The sequence below is a fragment of the Cyanistes caeruleus genome, chromosome 11 (assembly GCF_971803275.1).
Source record: "Cyanistes caeruleus chromosome 11, bCyaCae1.hap1.1, whole genome shotgun sequence".
Taxonomy (NCBI): domain Eukaryota; kingdom Metazoa; phylum Chordata; class Aves; order Passeriformes; family Paridae; genus Cyanistes; species Cyanistes caeruleus.
In genome coordinates, this window is record NC_141711.1 from 19631588 (window position 1) to 19657788 (window position 26201).

The window sequence follows — 26201 nt, forward strand, 5'->3', positions numbered from 1 at the left end:
CTGCCAGCTGTGCGCACCGGGAGCGCCGGAGTGGGAAGGAGCTGCTTGGACAATGTGGCAGGACAGAGACTAGCTCTGGTATACAGTGTGTGGTAAATAGAGTGAGCACAAGGAGGAAAGGTGAAGATGCTGGCAGAATTTTTCCAGCCCAAGAGGGAAAAAGCGCAGGGTCCAAGAGGTCTCCCAGGACAGAGGGGATGGGGTCGGCCACAAGGAAGTGGCAGAGGCGTTCTCTCCCCGGCAGGGGACACCCAACCCAAACAGCAGTTGGGAAAGAATCAGTGTGCTGTCCTGCATGGTAGAGGGACACTGGGAATGGCAATGTCGGCAGAAACAGCTGGACCCTCAGGAAGAGTAAGTCCAGAGGATAATGGAAATGGATTGCTAAGAGTGTCAAGGGCTCCCATTGTACCAGAGATCCACCAACCTGGAGCCTTTGGTGACTTTTAAAGTGGGTCTGGATCGAGAGGAGGTGTGTGTCCTAGTAAACACAGGCGCCTCTCGATCCACCTTAATTTTTATCCCTGAAAGGGGAAAAATTGTCAGAAGGATTTTTTGATTGTTCAAGAGAGTTGTGAAAATTGTGGTTTCTTCTGTAGGTTCCGAAGTTTGAATGCATCTTTCTGTGAGAGAATTGTAGAAATTGTAGTAAATGAATGTGAGGATTTAATTCATTTGTCTACATGGGGTTTTGTGCAGAGCTGAAAGGCTCCTGTTTGGAGGGGACTACATCCCTCTGCTTTTTGTGTGTTTTGTTGTAAAAAGCCAGAATTGGCAGGTTTTAGTTATGAAGCCAATTCTGCCACTCTTACCTTGTGGGGAACCCCCCACCAGTCTGTGGTCTGTTGTGGAGAGCTAAAATGGGCAAGTTCTAATCCTGAAGCTGATTCTGCAGCTGCAGCCTTGTGGGGATGGTGTTGTCCTATGCAGACCTAGGTATTTCTCATGCAGCTTTCTCTGTGGGGGCTAGAGGAAAACTTCAAGGGAAAGTATTTTATTATCTTTCCTTAATAAAGGTTCATAATGTTAAAAGTTATAAAATGTTAATTTTATATGTTATTAAAAAAAAAAGGAGAGGGATTGAGAGGAATAACTGATTTGTCTTTACAAACAAGCTGTGGGTCTGCTGGTAGATAAAACTAGCACTGAGAGATAAAAGAATCAATGGGAAAGATTCCAGTGATTGATGAATGGAAAAAAGATATTTGCCTTTACAAACAAACTGTAGGTTTGCTGATAAATGAAATTGGATACTGAGACATGAAAGAGACAATGGGGAAACACCATAAATTCCTAAGAATTAAAAATTAAGAGGGAAGGTTATGCATTAGAGGGGAATCTTAGGTATCAGGTGATTTACCAAAATATGGATATGATCTAGTATCAATATCCAACTGAGATGGACAACAACTCTCTAATTGTTTTAATTAGAAAGGGTACGTTTAATCAGCACTGTACCAGTGCTGGGTCATCCCTAATATGCACGCAGCCCTGAGTACAGGTGGTTACAAAAAGTATTTAATACTTTTTGATTTACAAAAGTATTGAATACAAATACATATTCATAACTCAGTTACCACCCACTCTCCATTTCTCATGTTAATGAGGAAAAAGGCAATTAAGCATGCGTGGTTTGTTTTTTGAAATAAGTCGGTGGTCTTTTTATGAGTAGTGGTCCTGGAAGGGAGAAAGGAATGCATCTTGACCTTCCTACCTTTCAGGGTAAGATGACAAAAGGGCCAGATGGGCGTCTGTCTGGGCTCTTAGTTTCTTGTTTTAGTGAGCCTTGCTGATTTACTATTGTCTTTATCAGGTTTTCTATTTTCTTTCTTAAGCCCAACTGTGTCAGCATCTCCATCTTCTAGCCTTGATAAGGCCTCCCCATTTGCCCGTGGTTTTAGCATGGTCTCTCTGTTTGTTTTAGTTAGAAATTCCAGGAATGTCAGATCTTAATTAAAACCCCGACTTTTCCAAAATCTAAAACTTTTGAAGCTTTGTGCTTCATTTCCCCCTTCTTCTTTGACATGAGTAAATTCTTTAACTCAGTATACAGTCTTCATCTATCAAGGCTACCTTCTTTCAGCTCGAAGCCATACACTCTTGATAGCAATGTCAAAGCTGCTACTCTTCACAACGTTTTCCAGTTCCAGACAAACATTACAACAGATAAAATTAAACTAACACTTACTAGAATAAGCAAACCAATGACAGGGTGAATTAGGGTGTTAAGTATACCAGTCCCCGTTGGGGACTATCCAAAAAGCACATTCCACCAACAATGAGACAACTGTCTTTCAAATCTCTTGAAAACTTCTCTGATTGTCTCGGTATAGTTATGTATGGTGATCAAAGTTCTTCTACCTGCACCTTTGATTTCTCTTAGGATTTCATTCAACTCATGGTGCTTAAGCAACTGAGCAACTAGGGTTACATTCATCCCTATAGGCACAGCCGATATTTCCTGTACAGTTGCTAAATTTGCTTTTATGTACTGCTGTGATATCATGGGTGCTTGATAAGAAAAGTCACAGCCTTCAATTTTAACAAAGTTACAAACACATAAATTAAGCACTGTGTTTCAGTCACTATTTGATTGTCTATCATTATGGTGGGACATACTGTCCTGAGACAAACAAAACCTTGCCCTATATATACAAGCAAAGTTTGGTTCACCGAATGCATTTCAAAGTGGCAGATGCTCTGGTCCGTGTCTAAACAAGTGTCTTTGTCATCTTGTAAAATCCTTTCACATATATATCTTAACTGCTTTCTCATAGAACAAGGTTCTAAATTGATGGTTCGCCACTTTCCTTCAACTTCTCGTGCTCACGTTCTGTGCTCCAAAGGGTATAACACAGCTTTTTCATGATTTAACCCTAGAGCTACCACTGGATGTATTAAGCTTCCTGACACATCATGCATGGGTGCACCATGGCACCAGAGAATGTCCTGGCCGTATCCAGGGTGCTGCCAGCTCAGCAGTGGAGCACAGCTTGGGGTCAACGCTGCCCATTGCTCTCACATGTTGTAGTTAGCTCATTTAATTTTGGTAAAAATATGTTAAAATTTGTTGGTATGTTCTTGTTTCCCCCTGTTGAGTGTAATGTTTTAGTCCCAGTTGTCTCTCATATAAATCCCTCCCTGTGTTCTTCAATGTTCCCTGTCAATCGCCTTTACCCTGCCCCATCTCCCCATCCGTCATTATAAGCCCCACCTCTCCTTCCAGCTCCTTCTATGCACCTCATCCCTTCCTCGATGTGTTATTGGCTGTTGTGTTACGTTCCTGCCTTCTTTGTATCCCCATTGATCCCCGATATTGTAACCTCCTCTCCTTACCCCTCCCTCTGTGAATTCTGATTGGACCCTGAACTGTGCCCACTCTTAGATAAAACCCAGTGCACAGAGGTGCTCTGGGAGCTCTTTGGTGGTGTTTTGTCCCAGCCCAGACCCCGTGCTTATCCCCTCTCCCTAATAAACCTGTTCCTGGGAAGTATCAGCGAGAGGGTCTCCTCCATCCTTCTGCCATCACCCACAGAGCGACGCCTGATCTTGCAGAGCCCAGCAGGAGTCGGTGCTCTGAAGGTTCTGCAGTGGGATTGCCTTTCCCCTGCAGTTCCCCACTCCTGGCGACTGCCCGTGCCGGAGTGGCACCGTAGAGCTAGCCCAGAGCTCCGGTGTGGCCAAGAGCAGCGTCACTCACAGATGTTATCACTACAACAGGAGTCGATACTAAGGATCCAGCGCGCATCTCTGGAATTGTCCGCCCGCGGGACGTGCACAAAACCTGCGTGATAGAGTCAGTTCTAACAGTCATCACTGTGCAACTTATATTTATATGCTGTTATTTTGGGATCCGGAAACAGTACAAGATCAGATGGTAATTTGTTGATTTTTCTCCAGAGTTTTCTTAAAACTCTACACACAGCACTGGGAGCCTGACGCATAGTCATGCTGCTGTGCACTTGTTTGTAGTCAATGGTAGTCCACAGAATTCTGCTGAGAGTTCTGCTGCTGCCCAGGCCTTTCATTGGCCTCCGAATTGCTGGGCCTTGTCCTGAGGAGCCCACTTGTGCTGCAGCCAATGCTGGCTCCCACAGGGGCTGCCTGGCCAAGAGCAGCCCCAGGAGCAGCAGGCAGAGGCAAAGCAAGGTGGGCAGGAGGAAGAGTGGGAACAAGATTGGCCTTGAAAGGCAGAGGTGCTCTGGGGCCTGCTCCTGGCCAGGGACCCTGCCCAGAGCCATCCCCTGCTCGCTGGGCTCCTGAGGGGCAGCTCTCCAGCTGGGCCAAGCTGTGCCAGCAGCTGCAGCCGTGCTGGGGAGCCTTGGCCGCTCTGGGCCCTGCTGTGCAGGAGGGTCTTTGTGTGCCAGCGGCAGCTGGGGGCCTCAGCCAGCTCTTCTTTCCCTTGCATTCTCCTCTTCCTGTGCATTTTTAGAACATCAGCTGAACAGCTCAGGCAGTGAGAAATGGACCTGTCATCCCTCGCTTCATCTCTGTCCCACATCTGCAATTCTGCGGCTGCACACCGACTTGAGGGACTCACACCTCCAAAGCGAGACCCTCTGCCCCTGACCTCCCTTGCCTTGCTGTCTGGACAGGACTGCATGTGGACACACCCTGTCCTCCACAGCAGGCCTTGGCCCATGTTTTATATTCAAATTTAGAGATGAAAATCTTAGCCCAGTGTCCGGCTGGTACCACCAGCAAAGGCCACATGGCACCAGCCCTGGCTGATCTCCATGTCCTGGAGCAGCCGGGGCTGACCACAGTGTGGGCAGGCAGGAGCCAGGCAGGGGCTGCCGTGACCAGCGGCAGGGCCTCAAGGGGCTGGGGGAGTCCAAGCTGAACGTCCCTGGGCTGAGGGCACATTTCACCTGGGCCTGCACCTCATGAGGCACACAGGGCAAATTTTGGCTCTCTCCTGAGGTGTGCAGGGTTCCCACATGAGGTGTGCAGTAGGGTTTAATTGAGAGGGTTTTTTACTCTTCTCAGCACAGCAAAGGGGACACTCTTGGCTGAGGTTTTACAAAGCTGGGAGGAATCCTCTTACGAGCCCTTGGGCCTGGCCTGTGGGCACAGTGGGCAGGTGAAGCCCATTCCTTGAGGCCAGTCTGGGCTGCTCAGGCCGGGCTGGGCCAGGTGAGGGCCCTGGCAGGGAATGGCTGCAGCTGTGGGGTCTGATGAGGCTGCCGAGCTTCGGCCTGGCCCTGTGCTGCAGCCAAACACACATTTACAGCCATGGCCATTCTCTGGGGCACAGGAAGCACCCAGGGGTATAACTGGGGCAGTGGCTTCTCACCCTGAAGGGAGGCTGGCTCTCTTGGTTCCGAGGGCACAGCTTCGATCCCAGTTACCTTTGTGAACCTGCTGGGGAAGTGTTGAGGGGGCAGAGAATTCCAACCCTTCTCACTGTGAAACGTGGCTGATGCTGTGGTGTTTTTAAATTTTTTGCCCTCTAAATTTGTGTCCTGGCAGAGGGTTAAGTTTGCTTGCTCTCAGTAAGGCCCTTCTCTTCTTGCTGCTCAGTGGGGCTGCAATGCAGCCAGGGTTGAAGGAGGATCTGCGGCTGCTTGGGCCATGGTTGAGGGATACCTTGTGGGACATCCTGTTTTTGGCTGTGACTTGTGGTGGTACTTATGCAGGCCTTTGTTATAAATGAAATTGAATTTAGACAACTATTGAATTAACTACAGTTCAATTAAAAATGAATACAATTTAGTGAATTGAATAGCAATTTGGTATAAAAGAATACCATTTAGTAGAATAATACAATTTATGTATGTAATTTGACAGTAATTAGGTGTGATTAAAACAGAAGCAAAACCGACTGGGGTATGGAGAGGGCTTCTCATCCTACCTCACATACAAAACAAAGCAATTCAAACTAAACTTACTACTAACTGTATGCTTATAAATATTCATTAATAATTCCCGTAAGTTTCCTCCTACTTCCAGTTCATAAATTTTACATATTCTTCATGGCACATGAAGCACTTGTTGCTAGGGGGTCTCCAGTCTTCTTTTGGTGGTCTTTGGATGAAGGCTTACACTCATCCTCATTTTCCAGGATAACCTTATAGGTTGCAGTGTGCGTACTAAGCGTTGTGCTATGTAAATAAGCATTATATTCCATTAATTAGTCTTACATTTTATAATTCCAGGCCCTATGCTTAAAGTCGCTCCAGCTTTGTCCATCTCAAAGTCGATTTTGTCTTGGCACATTACTTACCTTAAACTACATCCTGTATCCTGTTTTTACCATGAAACATCTGTAAAGGGGTCCATCTGCCTTGTAACACTAAATCCTTTTATTTTTTTTATAATAATAACAACTTTTTAAATAGTTAAAATTTAATTAGCACAAACCATCTCCATTTATCACACCTTTTACAGTAAGTGGCTTCAGTTTGTTCATCTTGTCACCAATGCTGGGAATCAATCTCTTTACTAATACTCACTGTAGTATTAAGAGGCAGACATTACTTTCTTGAAGTACTGCATGCGCAGGCCATTGGCATCACAGGCACAAGGCACAGGAGCAGCCCTGAGCGGGAGCCCTGCCACAAGCCCAGGGCCACAGCCAGCCCTGGCTGCCAACTGGGCAGGGCCTGCACTGGCTCCTGACAGGGCCTGGCTCTGTCCCCTTGGGCTGGGAGAGCCGTCATGGTGTTATAGATAAGTTGACTTTCGTAGGTGGAGTTTGGAATTTTTAATAATATAATTAATAAAGGTTAAAAAGTTATTGTTGTAGTGCATCTAGAAATCTTGGTACCTCCCAAGGGTAAAACTCACCTTTGGTTTGTGTAATGTTAGTTCCTACCTGAAAACCTTCTTTCCCTCCCCCCCCTTCCCATTGGCTGTGACCTCCCTGCATCCCCTAATCACCCCTGCCCCCTGGTATAAGAGATAAGATCCAGAGCATTTCGCTCTCTTTCTGGCCCCGGATGGACGACAGACAATAAACCCGGGATTATTCCAGCAAGTTTGAGCCTCCTGTGTCTAGATACTTTGAGTCTGTGTTGTATCCACTCCAGGACCCCCTCCGCCGCCTGTGCCCAGAGACCAGTGGCAGGCACCACGGGGGGTGGGACAGAGGGGTCCCATCGGGGAGCTGGATAGCGACAGAGTGGCGCCCGACCGTTGGGGCTGAACAAGCCCACGTTAAAGGCTTATCGGAGCCAGGGTGAGCCGTTCTTTGGAGACTTTGGATGCAGTTAAAAAAAAATACAGCAAAAAAGTTTCCGAAAAGGAGTCGAAAATCCTCCAGCACCAGAGGACCGATTCCAGGGCAACAAGTATCCTTCCACCGCCAGAAAACAACAGAAAAGGTAAGATTGAACTCGGACACCAGGCTGGGAGGGGTGGCGAGTGAAACAGACCCCGGGGGACTGTGTTCCGTGTAACTCCTTCCCAGCGGCAGCAGACCCGAGCGTGTGGGGTTCCCCCAGCCGTGGGCAGAGACGGAGAGGGGGTGGGAGAGGGAATTCTCCCTGCTGCCGGTACAGTGTGAGTTTAATTGTAATCCTTTTGGTGCAACCTTGTTTTCTGTGGTAGGGAAAATAGACAGATTGTGTGCAGAGCTCCTGTGACCTCCAAAAATGGGATCCCGGCTATGCACACAAGAAAGGAGTCATACACAACAAATACAGAATTTTTTAAAAACCACAAATGTAAAAATTTCAAAACATAAGATAAAACAGTTTGTATCATATTTGACTCAGCAAAGTAAACAGATCGAATTGTTAAAATTAGATTCAGTAACTGCCTGGGATGAAATTGGAAATTTATTAACCTTAAAAATAGAAGGAGGAGACAAATCGGCCCTGAAATTCCTCCCAGTTTTTCTTTTAATTCGAAAAGAATTAGTTAACAGAGAAATAAAAACGGAAGACAATCAAGCACCACAGTATCCACCTAACTTTCCTAACTTTTCCCCCAAAACCTCTGTTCCCCCACTAGAAAAGATACCCGAGACAAACAATACAAGTTCTAATCCGGTGTGTCTCTCTCAGTCAACCAGTCCTGCCTCACAAGCCATCAAGGCTCCCTCCCTATACCCTGTCAGTGTTACAGAAAATGCATCTTTCTATCCCCACATGGCTGAGAGCCAAGATGGCGCCGGCCACATGTTACCCGGCCACATGGTGAATCCCCATGTGTATCCCCTTTCTCCTACCCATAATCCCCCCCAGCCCTGCCTGGCCCCACCCTATGACCCTGTCCCCCGAGGCTGTAACCCTATTCCCTGTTCCTCCAGCCCCTGTCCCGTGGGGAGGAGGAGCGGGGAGGGAGAGAGTTACACCCCTTGCTCCTGCAGAGGGGCAGGGAGAGGGGTGTCCCGGCTCTGCCCCCCGATGGAGGGGTGCCAGCCTCCCGGACCCAACGTGGGGGGGGGTGGAACCCCGAGACCCGACATGGGGGGGGGGGGGTGGAACCCCGAGACCCGACATGGGGGGGGGTGGAACCCCGAGGCCCGGCGTGGGGGGGAGCGCCCCCCCGCCTGGCTCCTGTGGGGGCGGGGCTGGGGGTGGAGATGGGGCGGAAGCGGGGGGCGGGGCTGGAGGCTGGGCCGAAGGGGGGGTGAGGGGCGGAGCCCCGCCCAGTTCCCACGGTCTGGGGGGCGGGGCTGGGGGCGGGGCCGAGTGGGGGGTGAGGGGCGGGGCCCCGCCCAGTTCCCACGGTCCGGGGGGCGGGCCCCAGACCGAGCAGGGAGGTGAGGTTGCCTCACCACATTCCAAAGGCGGGTGTGGTTGTGCTGCTGCAAATTGCCCTGATGATCCCGGGGGATGCCCCGGGGGATGGAGGGGTGGAACCTCACAGCCTGCTCCCAGTGTGGAGCCACATGGTGCCCCTGGGGGATGGGGGAATACGGGCTTCCCCGATGTCCGAGCAGGACAAGCCTCTCCCCCCTCCCAGGTCAATACAACTGGGGATGGAAAACAAAATGGTTTTAACTCAGCCTTTTTCCCTACTGCTGCTCCGGTGACCTTTATTGGAGCAAGACCTCAAAACCGTACTTACAAACTGTTTTCATACCAAGACAAAAAAGAAATTTGCAAGGTACAAAGAGAATTTGGCCGTAATAGTGAAATATTTAAAAGCATTGTTAAAACAACATTAACTTCAAATGATTTAGTTCCTACAGATATTAAAGATCTTTTTAAGTGTTTGCTTACACCATCTGAATTTGAATTATGGGAAAACACATGGAAGCGGTTTCTAAAAAACATACTGGTGGAATTATTAAAAACTAATCCCCAATATGTGGATTTATTAAATAATCCTATTACTTTAGAGCATTTATGTGGTGAAGGAGTATGGGAAAAACCTGAGGACCAAACAAGGGCATTGCCAAAAGTTGTGATAGATAAAATCACTACAGCTGCAGAAAAGGCTTTCACACAGCTACCTACAGCTGACACTAAGGGCAGTTATATTAATGTAAAACAAATGCCCTCAGAAGTATTCCTGCAATTCTTAGACCGATTAAGGGAACAAGTCTCCCGTCAGGTAGAAGACCCTGTGGTACAAACAGAGTTAGTCAAAGAACTTGCTCAGAGAAATGCTAATGAATCTTGCCGTAGAGTCATTTTAGGTTTGCCTGTGGATCCCCCTCCAACCCTTGCACAGATGTCAGCAGCCTGTGCAAGGAAAGCAGAGATGTTTTCGCAGGAAAAGAGACCTCCCTGGACCACCCCAAGACCTGTTGCTGCAGTTTCATCTGAAACAAGGAATGAACAGATGATGCCTGACCAGCAACAGCGAATTTGTTTTTATTGCAGAAAACCAGGACACTTTGCTAAAAACTGTCCTTTAAAACAACAGAAACACATGGATACCAGCTTGCCAAAAAACTTACATCACAGCGCTTATCCACTCAGCGTGCAGACATAAATGAAGTGGAAACGAATCTCTGTCCTTTAGTAAAAAGGGAAAAGGGGGGTGAAAAACTGCAAAACTATAATTGTGAAAAACGTTTGCCTAATAAGGTCTGGCAACCGCAAAAGCGATTCAAACTTGTAACTTCTAAAGCTTTTTGTTTCAGATCTGACCGCTGGACTGTTGTTGGAGTAGATTTGCAGGATAATTCACAAGACCTGGCTGGACTGGATAGCAGGTATTTTGTTATTGGAGACACAGCACACACACCAATAGAGATTGAGGTGGCTCCCATGACAATCACGGGAGACCTAACACACCTCACTCTCTTAGCTAGGTGCCCCCAACCCCCTTTCTATATAGACAAAGGGCAGGTAATAGCCCAGGTAAATCCCTGTTCCAACAGAAGTCCCAGTAGATGACAAAGCACCGGGAGTTTACTGGGCAGAAGTAGTGGGTGAAAACAAGCCAATTATAGGATGCAATTTAACACATAAATCAGAACATCTCCATGTAGAAGGGTTAATTGACACTGGGGCAGATGTGACCATCATACTGGAAAAGGTGTGGCCCTCACACTGGGAACTACAACCAGTGGCAGGAAAAATACAGGGTGTTGGAGGGATGAAACTGGCAAAAATTGCTAGAGATATCGTCCAGATTGAAGGTCCGGATGGTAGGATAGCTAGTGTCCGACCTTTTGTAATTGACTACAAGTGCCCCCTGTGGGGGAGAGATACCATGTTGCAGTGGGGGGTAAAACTCACTATTCCTGAGACACCTCAGGATTTTTGATAGGGGCCACTGTAGAGCGTCCTGTCCAAAAATTATCTTGGCTAGATAATGATCCAATTTGGGTGAACCAGTGGCCTCTCAGCAAACAAAAACTTGGGGCGCTACAAAAATTAGTAGAAGAAGAATTGGCTAAGGGACACATAGTAGAAACAACCAGCCCTTGGAATTCCCCGGTGTTTGTAATAAAAAAGCCAGGGAAAGATAAATGGCGTCTCCTTCAAGATTTAAGAGAAATAAACAAAAAAATACAAGACATGGGATCTCTCCAACCAGGAATGCTCTCCCCAGCCATGCTACCACAAGATTGGCTACTAGCAGTACTGGATATTAAAGATTGCTTTTTTCAAATTCCCCTGCATCCAGAGGATGCACCAAGGTTTGCCTTTTCCATTCCTACCATTAACAGGGAAGCCCCAATGAAACGGTACCACTGGACAGTATTACCTCAGGGGATGAAAGCCAGCCCCTTCATCTGCCAGTGGTATGTGGGGTCATTGCTGTCCTCAGTGCGTGCTGAAAAGAGAGAGGCTATCATTTTGCATTATATGGACGATATTTTAATATGCTGTCCCAATAACAACATACTGAAAGATACCCTTGACCTAGTGGTTAAAGTTTTAACCTCTGCTGGATTCCAATTGCAGGAAGACAAAGTTCAGAGGATGCCACCTTGGAAATATCTGGGCCTGCAAATTACAGCACGGACTGTTGTTCCACAAAAATTGGAAATTATTGGTAATCCTAAAACTCTAGCAGATCTTCATTCTCTATGCGGGTCACTAAACTGGGTCAGACCCTGGCTAGGTCTCACCAATGAGGACCTGAGCCCCCTACTCAATTTATTAAAAGGGGAGAGAGAATTACTGTCTCCCAGAGTGCTAACTCCAGAAGCAAAAACTGTAATTGAAAAGGCACAAAAGGCCTTGACAGAAAGACAGGCACATCGCTTCAAACCTGAGCTGCCTTTCAAATTTATTGTCCTGGGAAAATTGCCACACCTACATGGGTTAATATTCCAATGGACTGAAGGGCAGAGAGATCCACTCTTAATAATAGAATGGGTCTTCCTCTCCCATCAAAGACCCAAGACTATCACCAAGCCACAAGAGCTGATGGCTCAGCTGATTCAAAAGGCCAGGGTAAGGCTGCATGAACTGGCAGGTTGTGACTTTATGTGTATTCACCTCCCAGTCAGGCTCTCTGGAGAAGGGAAAAACTCCCCTGAGAGACTGACCAAAGAGATGTTTGAGCATCTGCTGCAGAGCAATGCTAACCTCCAGTTAGCTCTGGACAGCTATAGTGGGCAAATTTCAGTTCATGCACCATCACATAAATTGTTTCATGAGGAATTCCATCTCATTCCTCGTGAGAAAAGGAGCCGGAGGCCACTCAAGGCTCTCACAGTGTTCACTGATGCATTGGGGACATCCAACAAGTCGGTGATGACTTGGAGAAATCCACAGACTCAGCTTTGGGAAGCTGATGTTGAGTTTGTAGAGGGGTCACCCCAGATAGCTGAACTAGCTGCGGTCGTGAGAGCCTTTGAAAAATTTTCAGAACCAATTAATTTAGTTACTGACTCAGCCTACGTAGCAGGAGTGGTGTCCAGAGCGGAACAGGCAGTTCTCAAAGACATTGAGAACGAGCATCTCTTTAGATTGCTTTCAAAACTGATTTACTTGGTCTCGAATAGAGAACAACCTTTCTATGTGATGCATATAAGGGCGCACACCCCATTGCCAGGTGAAATCGCTGAGGGGAACCGGAAGGCGGATTCCCTTGCTGCCCCAGCCGAAAAGGTATGTCTCCCTGATGTGTTTCAGCAGGCAAAAATAAGTCACCAGCAATATCATCAAAATGTGCCAGGACTGATTCGTCAGTTCCAGCTGACACGGAATCAGGCCAAAGCCATCGTGGCTACCTGTCCCAATTGTCAGCTCCAGGCAGTGACATCATTAGGCATCGGGGTTAATCCCAGAGGCCTTACGAGCTGTGAGGTGTGGCAAACAGATATCACTCACATTCCCAGTTTTGGTCGCCTTAAGTATGTACATGTGAGTATTGATACATACTCAGGAGCGGTGTATGCCTCTGCTCATGCAGGAGAAAAGTCTGTGCATGCTAAACAACACTTAGTACAGGCCTTTTCTGTATTGGGAATCCCTAAAGAAATTAAAACAGATAATGGCCCAGCGTATAAATCCAAGGAGTTCCTGGAATTTGTCCAGCAGTGGGGAGTGGAACATAAAACTGGCATCCCCCACTCCCCCACAGGTCAGGCTGTAATCGAGCGTACACACCAGACACTCGAACAAGTCCTAGCCAGGCAAGGTAGCGAAGCAGTGTGGATGTCTCCTCAACAGAAACTATGTAAAGCTCTGTTCACCATTAACTTCCTAAACTGCTCATTTGAAAACATGAATCCTCCTGTAACTCGGCATTTTAACAGTGGTGATCAGTTTAAATTGTCACAACATCCACCGGTGTTAATCAGGGACCCTGAAACTTGGCAAACCAAGGGTCCCTATGAACTTGTCACCTGGGGGCGAGGTTATGCGTGTGTATCCACCCCTTCAGGCCCCCGATGGATCCCTCAGAAATGGGTAAAACCTTTTATTCCAAAGAATCCAGCACCAGCAAGAAGAGAAGAGAAGCAAGTGGCTGTTGCTTCCAAGAGAAGACGCCGCTGAAGAGAGCAAGAAGAAACCTCTCTAGCCCCTGACCTGCATACTTTGGCTGCGAATATGTTTTAAAAAAATTTCTGTTTCCTTTTTTTTTGAAATAACCTACCTCTTACTCAAATCCATGTTTCTCATTTTTGTATAACAGAAAAGGGTGAGGTGTTGTAGTGCATCTAGAAATCTTGGTACCTCCCAAGGGTAAAACTCACCTTTGGTTTGTGTAATGTTAGTTCCTACCTGAAAACCTTCTTTCCCTCCCCCCCCTTCCCATTGGCTGTGACCTCCCTGCATCCCCTAATCACCCCTGCCCCCTGGTATAAGAGATAAGATCCAGAGCATTTCGCTCTCTCTCTTGCCCCGGATGGACGACAGACAATAAACCCGGGATTATTCCAGCAAGTTTGAGCCTCCTGTGTCTAGATACTTTGAGTCTGTGTTGTATCCACTCCAGGACCCCCTCCGCCGCCTGTGCCCAGAGACCAGCAGGCACCACGGGGGGTGGGACAGAGGGGTCCCAGCAGGGAGCTGGATAGCGACAAGTTATGAATTTCTAACGCTATAATTAATGTAATGAGTATTGAAGTTAAATGTGCTGATTTATGGGTATGTAACCACTAGATGGGGGTGTAGAAAGGATCAAATAGATTTAACAGGAGAAACCTAGAATATTGCCTCATGGAGAAAAAGGGATGACAACAATACCCTAAAGTGTGACTGGAGAATGAGCAAACCAATCTGAAATGATTGGTCAGAACTGCACGGCAGTGTGGACCAACCAGTGGACAGAAAAGAGACCAGCCAGCACGAGGATTGAGAAATGCACCGATCCAGCAGACTGGAAGACTTTGAAGCCCCCCGGGTGCTCAGCACCTGGTCCTCCTGTGGAATTTGAAGTCCTAAGGAGCACCCCAGGTGTCACTCCATTTATTGTTACTCTGGCTTGTCACGCTGGCCCTGGGCTTATCTTGGGGCCTCATATCCAATTGTTCATTGTTCCCAATAAACATGCTTACCTTTAGGAAGTTACCAGCCTCGTTTATTTTTAACAGGGGACAGCATTTACTGTAACACGCGAGGTTCATGTTGAAAGGGTCTGAACTCCGAGAGCTTTTTGGTGTTTTTGTCTGTGAAATTTGAGATATTGAGGTTGAGTGCTTTAGTATAGTGTGTTTGTAAGTGTTTCCCGTGAGAATAATAAGATGGTGGCGTTAGTCTGCATGGAAGAGAAGCTTTGTTTGTGTGTAAGTGACTTGAATTTGTTTTGCAAGCTGTGGTGTATTTTTGAGGCAACACTGCTATCCTGTGTCAAAAGTTGTAAGTGCAGTGCATACTGAGTGAAGCAGTAGAAGTAGTCTGTTTGGAGGAGTTGATTAGTCTGTGAGAGCTGAGACGTGAATGTTTTTGAATTAGATCGAGGACAGACAAAGGATAGGACTACTTTGGGAAGGAGGAGTAGAAGCCCTTGATAAGAGCTTAGTTGTGATACCTGGGCACTGTGAGGCCCTGAGTCAGCATAATCTGAAGCCACCCTTGCAAGAATAAGGGTAGCTTTGGTCTGAGAACTCAGTCTTGCCAGACAAATAGAAGGAATCTCTTTGCCTGAGTGGTTTGGGCTCGACTTGTGGGAGTTTGTGAATTCAGTAAGCTGGTGGATAGATAGGGGAAATGAGAGAATATATTTAGAAGGTTTCTATCGGACATCTGCTGGAGGACTTGTGTCTTTGGATTGGGAAAAGCAGGCTGTGGAGAAGTTAGAAAATCAAGAAGGAGTGAATGGAATAGCTTGTATTTTCCTGCAGCTTTTGGTGCATCTAGAGGTTGGCACAGTACATTGGTGCTGTTGCAGTGTAAAATTTGTGCAGGATGTTACTATTGTTCTTCAGTAGAGAGGGTGTACCCAGTGTTGACAGATGGAGTTGATTTAGAGCCAAAGATTTTGAAGCTGGTGTATGGAATGTCACATTCAGTACCTGAGCGGAGGGCTGTGCGGGAAAAAAGACTGAGAAAGAACTGTACAGATCTGTGAAGCTAGGTTTGGTTGGAAGTGAGACAGAAAGCAAAGGAGGAGACAATGGGGATCAGAATAAAGTGCTGATTCTTGTTAAGGAAATGAGGAGTGATGGGAAGTAACCAGAGTAAAGAGATCCCTAAAACTAGTCCTTGAGGGTGTATTTTGGCACATTGGAAGGAGCTCGCAGAGTATGGGGGTACAGAGAATAAAAGGGCCCTTGTTTAGTTCTCTCCTCAGTGGTGGCCACTTTACAAGCTTGAAGGGGGCGTCAGGTGGCCCTCAGATGGAACTTTACATTAGGAACTTTACATTTTGCAGCTTATGTTATTTTTGAGACAGGAGCGGAAACGGGAGGAGGTGACGTTTGTTGACGTGTTTTTCTGCATCTGGAACCACCCTGAGTGGCAGAGAAACCTTGGGCTTAGGGCCCCTTTGGACCCCTTGGTATTGGCCCAGGGAAAAGACAATAGGGCTAAGCTAAAATGTTGCTGCAGTACATGCTCCATAAATCAACGCTGTACACACCCTGACAAGGTGTACCCAGCCAACTCACTGGAGCAAGAGTTGGGAGATCTCTTTGACCCACCTCCTAGAAGGCAGGGGGGGCTGAGGGGAGAAGCAAATTTGGGACAGATATTCACCTCAACACCCAGCTCCAGCTCTTACTCCACCTCCTGACATTTCTGTCCAAACTCCAGCTTATGTTCCATCCCCCACTCCTAAAGCAATTTCCATTTCAACTCCAGCTCCAGCTTTAAGCACAGCTGAATCAACTCCAATTTCTATTTTAAGTTCAGCTTCAGCTTCTACTTTCTCCTCTACTTCAATTACTCCACTTACTCCTTAATCTCTCCCTGCTGCCTAGCAGTGACAGTGAGGAAGAGGAGCCCTCTCCAATGGGTCCTACAACAACCCAGACTCAGAAACAAACCAAAGAAATTATACAAGCACCTTTGAGGGAGGCAGCAAATCCTGAAGGGAAAACAATGCTAGTTAAGATCCTTTTTTCTACAATGGATTTAGAGGTCTGGGAAAAGATTGCTAAATGTTATTGAAGTGGCCCAATAAGTGTGGCAAAGAGGTTGAAGTTTATTATTAAACAGCATCGACCTGACTGGTTAGATCTCCAGCTGTTGTTGGATGCCTTAACAGAGAGAGAAAAACAATGGCTTTTGAAGGTAGCTGGGGGTTTAGCAGAAGATGCTTGCAGAATAACACAGAGCAGAATTAATGAAATTTCTCCACTCCAGGATCCACAGTGGAATTGTAATAATGATGATATGAGAAAATTAGAAGATTATCAGTATTTTATAGTAAAGAGGTTGGAAAGATCAATTCCTAGAACAATAAGCTGGTTGGGCCTATATGCAATTAAACAAGGTCCCTCTGAAACACCTTCTGAATTTTTAGAACATTTACAAGATGCAATGCGTTGCCCTACGACTTTAGGTTCAGAGTCTGAGGAAAGGGCACAACAACTAGTGGGTTTATTTTTAGGACAATCTACAAGGGACATCAGATAAAAACTTCAGAAGCCAACAGCATGGGATTTGGAGACTTTACTAGAAGAGGCATGGAGAGTTTCAGCAATCGCAAAGAAGAGTGTAAAGAAGGGATGAGAAAATTAGTAGCAGTAGTAAAAGAAGAACAAGGGAGGCATGGACAAGGATTGCAAAAGCAAGAACCCCAAGGCTAGGGAGAAATCAATGTGCATACTGCAAGAAAATTGGACACTGAAAAAGCCAGTGTCCAGAACAAAGAAAAGGTGATGATCAAAGAATTAGAGATGGAAAAGGGGAGGCAGTGCTTGCTCATGTTAAGGAAGACTGAGGTGGGCCAGAGGTTCTGACCCTAGGAGACCCTCTGGTTATAATGAAACTAGGGAACAAAGAAAAAGAGAGAGTTTTTGATAGACACAGGGGCAACATATTTGGTGTTAAATAAAGCTTTAATACCCATAACAGATGATTATGTTATGGTAAAGGGAGCCACTGGCCAATCTGAACGAGCCTATTTTTGCAGGCCATTGAAATATAAACTTGGGAAACAATGGGGAATTTGCAGGTTTTTATATATGCCCAGTGTACCATCAGCACTTTTGGGTAGAGATCTGGGAAGGAACTATTAGAGGCAAAAAAAATATTTAAAAATGGGGAGATTACTTTAAAGGTTAAGGTTCAACAATATGTGAAATTGCTAAGCTTGCTGTTGATGGCTAATGAGGCTAAAGTTGAAAGTGAAGGTGAGATTTATAGAAAAAGAGTGGATCCGGTATTTCCTGGGGTTTGGGCTTGAAAACATACCAGGGAGAGCAAAGAATGCACTCCCAGTGCAAGTGAAACTTAAGGAAGGAAAACAGCCAGTTCAAGTTAGACAATATCCCTTAAAGAAAGAAGACAGAGAAGGAATTAGTCCTGTAATTGTAAATATTTTACAAATAAAGTTATTAAGAGAATGTCAGTGGGAGTTCAATACTCCTATACTACCTGTTTAAAAGCCTGAGGGGTCATACTGAACAGTACAAAATTTAGGAGCTGTTAATAGGATAACTGAGGATTTGTACCCAGTGGTTGCCAACCCCGACACTTTGTGAACTTGTTTAACACCTGAACTATCATGGTTTACTCTCCTAGATTTAAAGGATGCTTTCTTTTTGCATTCCTCTCCATGAGGCCAGACAGAAAATTTTTGCATTTGAATGGGAAAGTCCCAAAACTGGACACAAGACTCAGCTCATGTGGTGCATACTCCCACAGGGCTACAAGAACTTGCCCACAATATTTGGAGAACAATTAGCAAAAGATCTGGAATCCTGGGAAGCTCCATCAAGAGAAGGACAGATATTACAGAATTTGGATGAGCTCCTGATAGCTCCCAAAACTCAAGGGCATGTGTGGCGTGGACGGTAAGCCTGCTAAACTTTTTGGGTCTGCAGGGGTACTGAGTATCCCAGAAGAAAGCCCAGATGGTGAAGCAAACAGTTATTTATTTGGGCTATGAGGTTAGTGCTGGCCAAAGAACCTTAGGAACCATAAGGAAACAATATGCCAGACCCCAAAAGCCCAGAATGTAAAAGAACTGAGAACCTTTTTGGGCATGACGGGGTGGTGTAGACTGTGGATTTACAATTATGGGCTGTTAGTTAGACCCCTAGATGCCGTGATTACAGAAGGAAACAGAAACCTCCAATGGACAAAAGAAGCAACATGAGCCTTTGACCAACTAAAGAAGGCCTTCATGTCAGCTCCAGTCCTGGGACTGCCAGATGTGAGTAAACCATTCCTTTTGTTCTCTCAGGAAAAGCAGGGGATTGCCTTGGGAATACTAGCACAAGACTTGGGCCTGTATTGCAGGGCAGTCACCTACCTCTCCAAGCGGCTGGATGCAGCAGCTAAAGGGTGGCCGGGGCGTCTCAGAGCCGTTGCAGCAGTGGCAGTAAACGTCCAAGAAGCACGCAAGTTCACCCTAGGCCAGAAGAGGACTGTGCTAATGTCCCATGCAGTGTCAATGGTCCTGGAGGTAAAAGGTGGACACTGGCTTTCCCTGCTGAGATTCCTGAAATATCAAGCCATTATGGTAGAACAAGATGATGCAGAAATTGCAGTAACTCATATTGTGAACCCAGCTTCCTTTCCTCAGTGGTAGCATGGGAGAACTCTTGATCCATGATTGCCTGGAGACCATCCAAGCCACCTACTCCGGTCACCCAGATCTCAAGGACACTGAGACCTGGTTTACTGACGGAAGCAGTTATGTCTTCAGTGGAAAAAGACACCCGGGGTAAGCGGTTACCACGAGCCAAGATGTAAGAGAGTCTGGACCATTACCAACCAACACCTCGGCATAGAAAGCTGAAATAATTGCCTTAACCCGGGCTTTAGAGCTGGCAAAAGGAAAGCAAATTAATATTCACACAGACTCGAGGTATGCTTTTGAGGAAGTTCATGTACATGGAGCCATCTGGAAAGAAAGAGGACTGTTGAAGTCACAAGGAAAAAGTATTAAATATGCACAAGAGATAATAAAACTGTTGGAGGCAGTCCAGTTACCCGAAAAGGTAGCCATCATGCATATCAAGGCACACCAACAAGTGAGCTCTGAATTGGAAGAAGGAAATGAGCTGCTGGGCAGAAAGGCAAAAGAAGCAGCTAAAGGTGAGGTGATTGTTGAGACAGTTGAGTCCGCTTTAATTCCAGATGGTTAAATTTCCACTGAAGGTAAGCCAAGGCATAGTAAAAAAGACAAAAGATTTATTGAGAAAGAAAATGGAAGTTATAACCAAGAGGAGTGGGCTATTACAGATGAAGGGAAAGGAAGGCTTGTGATCCCCCCTTACATGTTATGGTCATTAGTGAAAGCAGAACATGAGAAAACACATTGGGAAATAGATACTCTGTACAATTTTTTGAAAGACAGAATTATAGCCAGGAACTTGCAAAGTACAGTAATTCATGTGACTCACCAATGCAGCCTTTGCCTCCAAACTAATCCCAAAAATATTCCTAAACCAAGGCTTGGGCAAACCGCGAAAGGATATGGACCTGGGCAGCAATGGCAAATGGATTTTTCAGAATTACCCAGGAAAGGTGGGTACTGATACTTACTGCTGTGCACCTTTTCAGGGTGGCCAGAAGCTTTCCTTACCAGAACTGCCAAAGCACGAGAGGTAACCAAAGCATTGTTACAAGAAATAATACCACGCTTTGGAGTCCCAGTTACAATGTCCTCAGATAGGGGGCCACATTTCCTTTCAAAAATTGTGCAGCAAATTAGCCACCATTTAGGCATAGACTGGGAACTTCATACTCCGTATCATCCTCAGTCAAGCAGCCAAGTGAAGAAAATGAACCATTTGATTAAGCAGCAAATTATAAGATTGGCACAAGAGGCAAAGCTACCTTGGCCTCAGGCTCTTCCATTAGCATTATTATGAATTTGGACTAAGCCAAGAGTAAAAGAAAAACTAAGCCCTTTTGAAATATTCTATGGAAGGCCATATGGAATTCAAGAAGGAACAACATCCACTCAAGTAGGGGAAGAAACCCTACACAGATATATGATAGCCCTAAACAAGCAACTTAGAGAAATCGAGAAACATGTGGCTGGGGCTCAAAGCAGAGGATTAGATGGACCAGTACATGATGTGCAGCCTGGGGATTATGTATATGTTAAGCCTTTTGCAGAAAAAGCTTTGGAACCACAGTGGGAAAGACCATTCCAAGTGTTCCTCACCACCTTTACTGCAATCAAGATCAAGGAACAAAGCACCTGGATCCATCACTCCTGAGTGAAGAAGGCTCCTGAAGGACGCTGGAAAGTTATACTGGGTGATAACGAACTGAAACTAAAGCTTTCTCGGGAAAATACATAAGAGTGTGGGTGGAATAGTAAGTATAATATAGCAACTCTCTGAAAAAGAGAAGAGTTTGTAGTTGTAAGGGATAACCAAGTAATTATAGCCTGGAGATTTGTGACATTTACATTCATCGCTATAGCCACAGCTAATGCAGCACCACTTGTATATAATGTGTCTGGTATACATGAGTGCAAAAGAAAAGCTTATGATTTTGACTCCCGTGAGTGTCTGAATCAGATGCTAAAAGTTACAACTGTGTGGGAAGGAAGAAATGTTTGGGGATTGTGCAAATGCGTTTGTCCAAGATGGATTCCATGAATCTCATCAGAAACATGAAACCTATTTGAATTGGCCCTGAATACTGTGACAAATGCTTAACTAACTCTTCTGAGTTTAGGCTCAAAATAGAAGGACGTGCAATTAAAGACCTGAAGATTAATTTTAATATAACTCAAGTTTGTACTGCTCCCCTAAAAGATGAAGTTATGATAACCACCTCGACCAGTGCTAACATTAAAAGAACCACAATGGATGACTCAAGACACTTTATAATCCCCATAATTACCAAAATTGGGCCATATGCTCCATATGCTGTTAAGAAGACAGGCACTCAAAAACCACTGGTTAATCCAAATTGGTCATTCAAACGGGTAGAGATGGCAATGCAGGTCTGATATTCGGCCCGAGTGTGCTCCATTTTTAAGGACCTCTTTTCTGGATGTGACCACCTGGCTGCAGCAGCATAAACCTTGTATGTCCAAACAGAAGAGAGACCTTACTGAATTACTGGGGATGGGACTGGGGGTTCTAAACACCATGGATTTGGAAGTATTAATGGACAAATTGACAGTAATTGACAGTGATATAGTTAAACTGAAACAACCTTTACAATCTTCCTTATCAGCATTAGGTGCCAGACAGTGGAAGTTGTCTAAAGTATTACCAGAAAGAGAAAATACAGAAGGGCAGGACAGAATGTGGGCACAGAAAGTTAAAGGAATGTGGCTGGACCATTAATTTCGAACCCTGTTCAATGAGGGAGCAATTGGGGTTTATATGTGAGGGCAATGTAAGTAATAATAAAAGATACTTGTTTGGATAGGGAGCAAAGGATTTGTCCCTTTGAAATGCATCCCATTAATCAAACAACTCTGCTTGTATATACAGGACAAGGTTGTGTCTGTGTTAGTACAGCACGCCCCACTATAGTGGTAGATGAGATCATTGTGAATGAAAGTCAGTTTAACTTGTGCATTTGTAACTTTGTCAAAACTGAAGGATGTGATTTTTCCTATCAGGCACCCGCCGTATTGCTTCAACATATAAAGGCAAACTTGACTACTGTGCAAGAAATCACCTATGCCTATAGGGATGAACTTAACTTTAGCTGCACAATTATTGAAACACAATGAATTGAAATAAATTCTTAAAGAAATTAAAAATGAAGAGAAGAAAACTTTGATTACGATGCATCATGACAAAGAGATTATATAGAGAGTATTTTGAAAGTTAGATGAAGGCCCACCCCAGTATTGGTAGGATGTGCTTTTTGGGTGGTCACTAACTGCAATCAATCTGCTAAATACCTTGGTTCACTCAATTATTGTTTTGCTTATTTTGGTTAGTGTAAGTTTGATTCTGTCTGTTATAATACTTGTATGAAATTGGAGAATGCTGAAGCGAGTAGCAAAGCTTTAACTTCAATATCAAGAGCATATGGTATGGTCTTAAAGTATGCCTACCACACAGCTTTGCTAGATGAAGAAGAATCTGTATATTAGTAAAAGAATTTACTAACTTGAAAAAGGAGTGGGGAAATGAATCATGATTTTTGGAGAGTTAAGATTTTAGCTAAGAGTTACAAGCAACTTAGACTGATCAAGATGTAAATCAGATAAGCAAATGGTAGGTTAATGATTATTAGATGCTTAAGCCAGAGCTAATTGTTACATTGTTTGCTATTATGAGCTGGTTTCTAAACGAAAGTGGAGTAAGTGAACTGTTTTAAGAACAGATTGAAACCAGTGAGAACAATGACCAACACCTGGACTCTATACCAATCAATCACCAAACAGGGGGCCTTGGATCGTGCCAAAGGGTCACAGAGACCTGACGAAGATTTTCCTGACTTCATCCTTTGAAGACTACTGACCCAATTTGAGACCACCGACCCAAATCAAGAGAAGAATTGCACACATGTGCAGGACTAATAGATTCATTTTAATATTGAATGGGGACGGGAGGTGCTGGGATTAGGCATATGTATTGTATGTAAGAGCTTGGGAAATAAATGTCCTGGGTTGATTATGATGTTAAATTGTATCCCCAGTCATCCACCTAGCCCAGACACAGGTTTTGTATCCTTAAAATTTCATCTAAGAGTAAAAGTGAGTGTAGAAGAAGCACCGAGTCTGTTATCAGAGACTGTACTTGCTCCCCCCGCATCGGGAGTTTTGACTACAGCACAGACAGACAACAAGAGACAGATCGCCTTGGCTTTCCAACTAGCCAGAGCAGAGAGGTCTTCCTGGACTGTTTTCTTTCCCTTTTTCTGAAACGAATCGAACCTGCTCTGGACTGGGGACTCGGGTGAGCACCGGGAGCTTGCACCCGTGGACTACCGGGAGCCCAGCCTGGGCAGCGGCATTTTCCAGTGCCAGAGGGACTGATAACAGAGCGAACACCCACAGGAAAGAGACCCTCTGAATTGTGTCATCTTTTCAGAGCAGCGAGAGGTTTTGTAATCTGATACTGTTCTTGTGCTGGGTAGTGCTGTGCCTGTCAAATAAACAGGTTTTTTCCACTTCTCTCAGAGAAATCTCTTCCTGAACCAGTTGGGGGTGGGAGAAAGGGGCCACGTGGGTTTGCTTCCCGGAGGGGGGGCCCATTGGAAGTTTTCTCTCAAATTTGCCCTAAACCAGGGCAAATACATTCATTGGCGCCCATCGCGGGGCACGAGAGAGTAGAAAAACCCTGTACTGATTGTACTGAAGTGGCAATTACTTTGTATTGGGATAAGATAAAGCAGTCCCTAGCCATCCAGCCATGCTGTTTGAATTAATAATGTCTTTTGGGGTGCAGGCCTTCATGTGTTTCTGGTTGCTAGGCTTTTTTGAGGTTTTAATACCTTTATGGTCCCTTGGTTTATTTTCTTATCCGCAACTAGCCCTGATATTGTCCCTAATACATAGGTTTTACAGTAGAGGGGCACGGATTAGAATAGCTATTGGGCTGGGCCTAGTGATTATGATTTCTAAGAAGTTTATTCAGGTGCTGGAGTCTGTTCCAAATATAAAGGATTCATGGGTATGGTTATGCACCCGGTTTGTTAGAGGAGGAGCAGGGGATGAGGTTTTTCAACCTTTCCTTTCCTTCTTCTCCTCTGAATCTGTTACATCACTATTGGAGAGTGTTCAGTTTCCCCTGAATGTTAAAGAGACCATCTTTCTGGCATTTAATCTGGCAAGTTTCCTCTAAACAGTCTTCGGCCTCTCTAGAATGAGGGCTGAGATTTCTAGAGGGACTGATGAGACCCCTGAACCAGGCGTGGAAAATCCTGAGTGGTGTGCAGAATGGGAGGATATGGGCCAAATCCTGAAGGAATTTTGTGACCCTATAGTTAAGGACTTTGCACACAAACAAATTCAGAATCCAGCTGAGCTGGGGAAATACCTGAAAGAGAATGATGATTCCAAGGAATAAAAGATCATTGCAGTAAGCTGGGACCTAGCACATGCTTATCGTACATTGCTGGATACTGTAGGGCAGCAAACAGGAGAAAGGGGACAGGGAGATAAATCAACAGTTACCCCAATTACTCAGGCTGCAGCCAACCTCCCAGTTACAAAGCTGGTAGCTAAACCAGACAGCAAGCCTCAACCCATGGCTGTTGCTACTAGCACGAGAAGTGGAAAGTGCACAGACAAAACAGATCGACCAGTGGATGATGATGATGCAGGAGAAGGACCCTCAACGCCTCCTGACATAAAATCAAGAGACAAAGCAACTGGCACAAGATCAGAGGCTAATATTGAGTCCTTTTCCCTGAAAGACCTTCATGGCCTAAGGAAGGACTACACTTGAAGACCTGATGAATCTATAATTAGTTGGTTAGTCCGTCTGTGGGACGCCGCAGGTGAAGCTACAGTTCTGGATGGCACTGAAGCGAGGCATCTGGGATCCCTGTCACATGATCCAGTTATCGACCAGGGGATGATGAGGGGGGCTAACCCTCGCAGTCTCTGGGCACGAGTCCTGGAAAGTGTAGCCCAAAGATACCTGTGTGTAGATAATCTTTACATGCAGCAAACACAGTGGAAAACCATCGAACAAGGGATCCAACACCTGAGAGAAATGGCAGTGGCAGAGATTGTCTTTTCAGACGACATACCAACTAAGAATCCAGACTTGGTGCCATGTACATCTGTGATGTGGCAAAAATTGGTACGACTTGGGCCACAAGAATATGCATCTGCTTTAGCAATGATGAAACGGGATGAAAGGGAGGAGACTGTGCTGGATATGGCAAAGAAGCTTCGAGCATACGCAGATGCCGTGCATGGCCCCACACATGCAAGAATCGCAGCTGTGGAAACATGTCTGCAGAAATTAGAAGATAAGATAGAGGAGAACCACAAGAAACTTAGAGATGAGATTAAAGAGGACCTTCTCCAAATCTCAGCAGTACAGATCAGAGGTGCTGTCACTCAACACAGGGGTTCCCCAGATCGGGAGAGAAGGTATATCCCACGAGCTGAGCTGTGGTTCTTCCTGCGTGATTGCGGAGAAAACATGAGGAGATGGGATGGGAAATCTACTGCAGCTCTGGCACAACGTGTGCGTGAATTGAAGGAGGAGAAGAGTCACAAAGGAAGTTCCACCAAAAGGGAAGCAGCTCGAGTTGCCCATAGCCGAACTGCCAGGTATGATGATGATGACATGTCTGATCCCCTTGAAGGAACATCCAAGACATATACCCAAGGAAAGAAGGATAACCACGCTTAGAGGGGCCCTACCTCTAGCCAGGTAGAGGCATGGGAAAATTGTGTTTTTCGGACTGTGTGGATTCCTTAGCCTGGCACATCAGAACCACAAAAACATGAGGCTTTAGTTGATACTGGTGCGCAGTGCACATTAATCCCATCAAGACATGTGGGGGCAGAACCTGTTTCTATTGCTGGCATGACAGGGGAATTGCAGGATTTTACCTTGGTGGAAGCAGATGTGAGCCTGACTGGGAGTGAGTGGAAGAAACACCCTATTGTGACTGGCCCAGAGGCCCCATGCATTTTGGGCATAGACTACCTCCGAAATGGGTATTTCAAAGACACAAAAGGACTCAGCTGGGCATTTGGGATAGCAGCTGTGGAGACAGAGGGTGTCCAGCAACTGAACACCTTGCCTGGACTGTCTGAGAATCCATCTGCAGTAGGACTCCTGAAGGTGGAAGAACAGCAAGTACCAATTGCCACCTCAACAGTGC

The 26201-nt window shown here is 45.6% G+C and overlaps 1 protein-coding gene and 1 pseudogene across 9 annotated transcripts in view; both read left to right on the forward strand.

Moving 5' to 3' along the window:
• The window catches only part of LOC111945973 (uncharacterized), a 248502-nt gene that overhangs the window by 14523 nt on the left and 207778 nt on the right, over window positions 1-26201 (forward strand). The gene's annotated exons all lie outside the window — the stretch shown is intronic.
• Window positions 23719-25723, forward strand: LOC147651079 (uncharacterized; annotated as a pseudogene).